This window comes from Rhinolophus ferrumequinum, chromosome 3, assembly GCF_004115265.2.
Source record: "Rhinolophus ferrumequinum isolate MPI-CBG mRhiFer1 chromosome 3, mRhiFer1_v1.p, whole genome shotgun sequence".
Lineage (NCBI taxonomy): Eukaryota > Metazoa > Chordata > Mammalia > Chiroptera > Rhinolophidae > Rhinolophus > Rhinolophus ferrumequinum.
The window spans coordinates 17,632,513-17,640,216 of record NC_046286.1 but is presented as its reverse complement, the minus strand read 5'-3'; positions in this window follow the sequence as shown (position 1 = coordinate 17,640,216).

Below are 7,704 nucleotides of genomic sequence, written 5' to 3'. Positions count from 1 at the left end.
GTAGATTTAAAAATACTGGCATTTTGGCTTCTGGTAACGGCAGAGTAGCTTGACTTGATGGACTAATACTCCTAAAAGACAACAATTATAAAACCCAGCTATTTACAGGCACTGGAAAAAAATGAAAAGCAATCAGAAACTGTACAGGAGTTTACCCTTGAAAGAATTGGAACGGGAAAGGTCTGTGACTTTTTGGCCTCTTGCCTGAGAGGATCCCCTTATTCATACATAACTTGGCTTCAGAAAAATCACAGGTATATAAGCTTGAGTAGTCAAAGGACAGCGTTGAGGGTAAAGGACAATAGTTTAGGGGGGAAACCCTGGAAGGAATTGAGTCACAGGGGAGCTGAGCTCCCAAATCTTCCTAAATAATTGGCTGGTTTTTGTTTTGTTTTGTTTTCTAGATTCCATGTATAAGTGAGATCATATGGTATTTGTCTTTTTCTGACTTATTTCTCTTAGCATAATGCCCTCAACGTCCTCCATGTCATCGCAATGACAAGATTTCATTCTTTTTATGGCTGAATAATATTCCACGGTATATATATATATATATTCCATTGTGTGTGTATCTCTATCTGTCTATCTATCTCTCCATCTCTTTATCTCTCTATCTATCTATCATCTACCTATCATCCATCACATTTTCTTTTCCATGTAAGTTTTTATTTTTAAAAAAGCCAACATAAATGTTAGGAGTCTGCAAAATTCTTCCTGAAACTCTACCTACTTCTCTTTCTTAGAGGTGGCATCACAGTACTCTGCCTGTGCCTTGATTTCTTGGTTTTCCAGAGTTACTTCCATCTTCCCTTTACAGTCTTGATCCTTGTGCTCCAGCTGGGTGCGGTCACCTCTCCCCTAATGCCCCTTAGTAGTCTTTGTCACTATGCTCAGGCTATCTTTTGGGACAGACTAATACATTCGATTACACTTTCTACTCCCGACAGCCAGCCCAAATCATTACCCTTTTTGCTTTGCCTTATGCTTAGGAAATAATTTTCATATGAGACTAGCTTTATTTTTCCAATTATTGCATCCTCACCCAAATGTATATTTGTAACACTGCATACAAGAGTATATGCCAAGATAAGTAATCCTTTCCACTACTGACTGAAATGTAAAATAACTGGATCCAGTAATAAAATACATGGGTCACATACTGTGTGATTAATTTGCAAATAGTATAAATACATAACACTCATTGCCCTGAATGGATGAATGAATCAAACAAGTAAACAATATTTATTTTACCCCTATTATGTACATAATATCTTAATATGAACTGTAGTATATTCACTACAGTATTACCCATGTTGGACATTATGTACAGAGGCCTTACAATCTACTGGGGGAAAGAAAACAATTAATCTTAATAAAATGAAATAGCACAAAAGCAGACTATTATTGTGCAAAGTTACATTAAGGATTCCAAGAAAGGAATAATTAATGTACATAGAGTTAGATTATTTCATGGAAAAATTATGAATGATTATAAACCTAGAAGGATGGGTAATTTGGGGATACAGAAGGAGAGAAAACAATTGAAAACAAGAGAAATACCATGAGCTAATGCATGTAGGTGGACAAATGTCAGAAACTGGGAGAAAAGTAGCCTGAGTAGAAAGAAGACATTGCTGACAGTGAAGATAGTAGATTACTTTAAGAATAAAATTCTAGTTCTGCCATGGATATAAAACCAGGCAGATTAAGAGCCTCTCTAACCTTCAAGCATCTGCTCTTCAAAAAGTATAAAAAATAATCTTCCTTAAAAAGTTGTTATGAACTTCTGTTTATAATTGATATTATCAGCTAACTATACTGCTGTAAAGAAATGCAAACCTGGATTTCACATAGAAAACAATGCCTTCTGGACATTATTAGGCAGTAACATACTGAGCTACAACCGCAGAAGGAAGGGAAGTACATGAAGTGATGTCTACGTTTACCTTGGATTTCTCCAGAAAAAGATACAGCTCAAGCAGAATATAGAGTTTATGTTTGGAACAGAAAATGGAGTTCAGAGTTCAGGGCAATTAAAGCAGCTTGCATTTTGGGGGTTGGTTATCAGAAGGGAGGAAGTTGCAGAGGGAAAAAAAAATTCTGTGAAGAAAGTTCAACCCTTTAGGAAACTTTTATGCTGTGTATATAGAATGAGACTATAAAACTTTTGGTGGAGAAGAGCTGCTGGGAGGCTGACCGGTGAACAGAGATTTCATAGGTTACACGGTGATTGGGTATATTGGAGCTCATACTCACCTAGAGATGCGAGAACTCAGTGAATACTCAGGCCTATCAGTTGAGACCTCAGAAATGTCATAATCAAGGACAAAGGATCACACTTTAGGAATGAAGATTAAACCAATGCTAAGGGCAAAACTAAAATGAACTAAATCCTAAAACTAGGCTTCTGAGGATCAGGATGATGTGCCAGAACTTTGACTGCTGCTAAACAGAATTACATAATCTTTTGAAGATACTAACATGATTTGTAACCTCAATACCATTTCATCTGCAATATCCATAGAAAATAAAGAATCAACATAATATTGGAAGTTCTAGCTAGAGCAATTAGGCAAAAACAAACAAACAAACCAAATTGGAAAAGAAGAAGTAAAACAGATGACATATTATATATAGAAAACCTAAAGACAGGATACAAAACCAATATACAAAAATCTGTTGCATTTCTATAAACTAATAATAAACTATCAGAAAGAGAAATAAAAGAGACAATCCCATATACAATTTCTTCAACAAGAATACATAGCCACAGAGACAAAAGACCTGTATGTTGAAAACTACAAGATATTGATAAAAGAAATTGAAGAAGACACAAATAAGTGGGAAGATATTCCATGCTCATGAATTGGAAGAATCAATATTGTAAAAACATGCATAATATTTAAAACAATCTACAGATTCAATGCAATCCCTATCAAAATTCCAATGACTTATTTTACTTAGCATAATAATCTCAAGATCCATCCATGTCGCAAATGGCAGTATTTCATCTTTTTTTATGGCAGAATAATTCTTTATCCAATCATCTACTGAAGGACACTTTGGTTGTTTCCATGTCTTGGCCACTGGAAATAAAGCTACAATAAACATTGGAGTACGTATATTTTTACAGATAAATGTATTCAGATTTTTGGGGTATATACCCAGGAGAGGGATTGCTGGGTCATATGGCAATTATTATGCCAAGTGAAATAAGTCAGACAGAAAAAGTCAAGAACCATTTGACTTCACTCATATGTGGGATATAAAGCTGAGAACGACAAAGGAACAAGACAAACCAATAAAGAAACAAAAACTCATTGACACAGACAACAGTTTAGTGGTTATTGGAGGGTAAGGGAGGAGGGAAGATGGTAGAAGAGGGTAAAAGGGGTCAAATATATGTGATGGAATGAGAACTGACTCTGGGTGGTGGGCACACAATGTGATTTATAGATGATGTACAGGTAACTCCCATATAACACTGTTGTTAGATTCCTAAAAATGCCATGTTATACAAAACCATGCTATACAAAACAAAGAACTGGTACCAAAAATTAAAAAAAACACACCATACTATTATATTTTTATAATTAAGAGAAATATCTTTATTAAAGCAATTCTCACCAAAAGTATAACGTATTACTATGTATTAAATAATGTTTTCTTCGTCATCACTACTAAGCACCATTAACCGAGGGCGTTTTCTTTTTGACAAGATACCTTCATCCTCTGAACTTAATACTCCATGAACAACATGGATTTAAAATTCTAATACATTTTAAAATTCTGCAGTCAAATCTGGTACGACATCCACACTCGAATGAAAAATTTCAAATGAGATATCTTTCACGCTTAAAAGCTCTTATTACATTCTGTGTTGTTCGGGGATTTCCCAAATTTCGAATGAGATATTTTTTACTCTTAAAAGCTCTTATTGCACTCCGTGTTGTTCAGGGATTTCTCTAATTCTCAAACCATGTTAGAGTGAAACTGTGTTTTAAGATGCCGTGTTGTACGAGGGTTTTCCCCAATTCTTGAACCATGTTAGAGTGAAACATGAGTGTTATAGAAGGTCTGTGTTATATGGGGGTTACTTATATCATAGAATTGTACACTTGAAACCTATGTAATTTTACTAACCATTGTCACCCCAATAAATTTAATTTAAAAAAATTCCAATGGCATATTTCAAAGAAATAGAACAAATAATCCTAAAATCAGTATGTAACCACACACAAAAGCAAAACTCAATAGCCAAAGCAATCTTGAGAAAGAAGAACAAAACTGGAAGCATCATGCTCCATGATATCAAACTATGTTAAAATAGTATAATATTGACATAAAATCAGGCATATAAACCAATGGAACAGAGTGGAGAGCCCAGAAATAAACACAGACACATTTAGTCAATTAATTTATGACAGAGGAGTCAAGAATATACAACGTGGGAAGGACAGTCCCTTCAATAAATGGTGTTAGGAAAACTGGACAGCCACATGCAAAAGAACGAAACTGGACTATTATCTTACACCATACACAAAAACTAACTCAAAATGTATTAAAGACTTGAACATAAGACACAAAACTGTAAAACTCCTAGAAGAAAACATAGGCAGTAAGCTCTTTGACATAGATCTTTGCAGTGATTTCTTTTGAATCTGACACCAAAAGCAAAAATAAATAAATGGAACTACCACACTAAAAAAGCTGCACAGCAAAGAAAACTATCAACAAAGTGAAAAGGCAGTCTACTAAATGGAGGAAATATTTGCCAATCAGATATCTGATAACGGGGTTAATATCCAAAATATATAAATAACTCATACAACTCAATAGCAAAAAAATCTGATTAAATAGACATTTTTTTCCAAAGAAGACATACAGATGACCAAGAGGTACCTGAAATGATGCTCAACATCATCAATTAACAGGGAATAGAAATTTTAAAAAACAGAATGAGATATCACCTCACATCTGTTAGAATGGCTGTTATCAAAAAGTCAAGAAATAATAAAAGTTGGTGAGGATGTGGAGGAAAGGGAATCCTTGTACAATATTGGTGGGAATGTAAATTGCTGTATCCATGATGGAAAACAGTATGGAGGTTCCTCAGAAAATTGAAGAGAACTACCATATGATGTGGAAATCCTACATCTGATATTCATGTGAAGAAAACAAAAACACTAACTCAAGAATATACATGCACCCCATGTTAGTTGCAGCATTATTTACAATAGACAAGATATGGAAACAACCTAAGTCTTCACCATATATATATATATGTAAGAATATTATGCAGCCATAAAATGAATGAAATCTTGCCATTTGCAACAGCATGGATGAAAGTGAAGGGCATTATGCTAAGTGAAATAAACCAGACAGAGAAAGACAAATACTGTATAACCTTTCTCATACGTGGAATCTAAAAAACTAAAACAAAAATAAAAACATAGATACAGAGAACAGATTGGTTGTTGGCAGAGACAGGGGTTGATGAGTGGGAGAAATGGGTGAAAGGGTCAAATGGTTAAAAATAAAACAAAAAAACCAAACCATAAATTATTTAGGTACTGGAGTTAGCAGACAGGGACTTAAGAAGAAATCAGTGAAAAAGATGATGAAAAGACATAAAAATATGTAGTGTTTAACAGAAAATTGGATTTTATTGTAAATAATGGACATTCTAGAAATGAAAAATACAATAACTGAAATAAAGAACTTGTAAAAACGATTTAAAAATAGGTTGCACACGTCAGAAGTCAGAATAGGTGAACTTGAACTCAGTGATGTAAAAAAGCCTAAAATAATTACTCGGGGGAAATATTGAAACTCAAGTTTTATTTAGGTAACTGTCAAATATCTTACATAGGTGTAACTGAAGACTTGGAAGGAGAGGAGAGAGATATAATGGGAAAGAAGTAATATTTGAAGTAATGATAAACAGGCATTTTTCAAGTTGAAGGAAAGATATCACAGATTCAAAATCTCAGCTGAAATAAACCACACCTAGGTGCACTATGTTCAAACTTCTAAACAATAAAATAAAGAGGTTATTTTAAATATAGACAAAGAAAAGAGATACATTACATTTAGGGGAACAGTAATAAAAATAATAGCTCATTTCTGAATAGAAAATATAAAGCCAAATGACAAAGTAGTGGCATTTTAAAGTGCTAAAATGGGAAAAGAAACCCTTACAAATCCAGAACTGTATTCTTAGCAGAGCTGAAATGAAGTTTTATCTGATAAACAATATCTTAGAGCCATTGTCACCAACAACCAGATCTATAGGAAATTCTAAGGAAACTTAATCTGCCTGAAGGAAAATGATGACATCATGGAAAAGCAAGAAGAAAAGAACAATAGCAGAAAAAAATAAATATATCAATGTATAAAAAATCCTGTTGACTATTTAATACAACAAAACCATTTCTGGTGGGGTTTATAACATATGTAAAGTTAAAATAGATGACAATATTAGCAAAAAGAGGAGTGAGCTAGGTGGAATTAAATAGTTTAATGTTTCTTTCATTGTATTATTATAAAAGAACTAATTTAATGTAGACTCTCCTAGGTTTAGGAATGATTTGTAATTTTTAGGGAGATTGCCATAAAAATGATAATAAAATTTGTAAAAAAAAGCTAAGTAAAATGAAACAATAAAATAATTATTTAAGCAACAAAGTGCAAGAAACAAGGAATGAAAGAACAAATGGACAAATAGAAAAAGTAGGAAGTGGGCCGGCCTGGTGGCTCAGGCAGTTGGAGCGCTGTGCTCCTAACTCCGAAGGCTGCCCGTTTGATTTCCACATGGGCCCATGGGCTCTCAACCACAAGGCTGCCAGTTCAATTCATCGACTCCCGCAAAGGGTGGTGGGCTGCGCCCCTTGCAACTAAGATTGAACACGGCACCTTGAGCTGAGCTGCCACTGAGCTCCCGGATGGCTCAGTTGGTTGGAGTGCGTCCTTTCAACCACAAGGTTGCCTGTTCGACTCCCACAAGGGATGGTGGGCTGTGCCCCCTGCAAGTAACAACAGGCAACTGGACCTGGAGCTGAGCTGCGCCCTCCACAACTAACATTGAAAAGTTCAACAAGTCCTGGAAATACACACTGTTCCCCAATAAAGTCTTGTTCCCCTTCCCCAATAAAATCTTAAAAAAAAAAAAAAGTAGGAAGAAAGTAGACATACCCAACTACATAACTAATTAAATGTAAATGGACCAAAAATTCCAATTGAAAGACAGAATTTGTTAAATTGGATAATAAAAGAAAAAGAACCAAACTATACAGTATTTACTGAGGCCACCTTTTATCTATAAATAAAGTTTAGAAAAATATATACCATAAATTCACTAATGAAAAGAAAATGATAGTTGACAGCCATAAGGAAGCATGAAATCTTGCCATTTGCAATGACATAGATGGAACTGGAGGGCATTATGCTAAGTGACACACATTAGACAAAGAAAGGCAAATACCATATGACCTCACTTATATGTGGAATCTAAAAAAAGAACCAAGTTCAGGCTGGTGGTTGTCAGAGGCAGGGGATGCGGGGCTCGGCGAAATGGGTGAAGGAATTCAAAAGGTACAAACTTCCAGTTATAAAATAACTAAATCATAGGGATGTAATGTAGAGAATGGAGAGTATAGTTAATAATACTGTATTGCATTTTTTAAAGGTACTAATAGAGTAGAT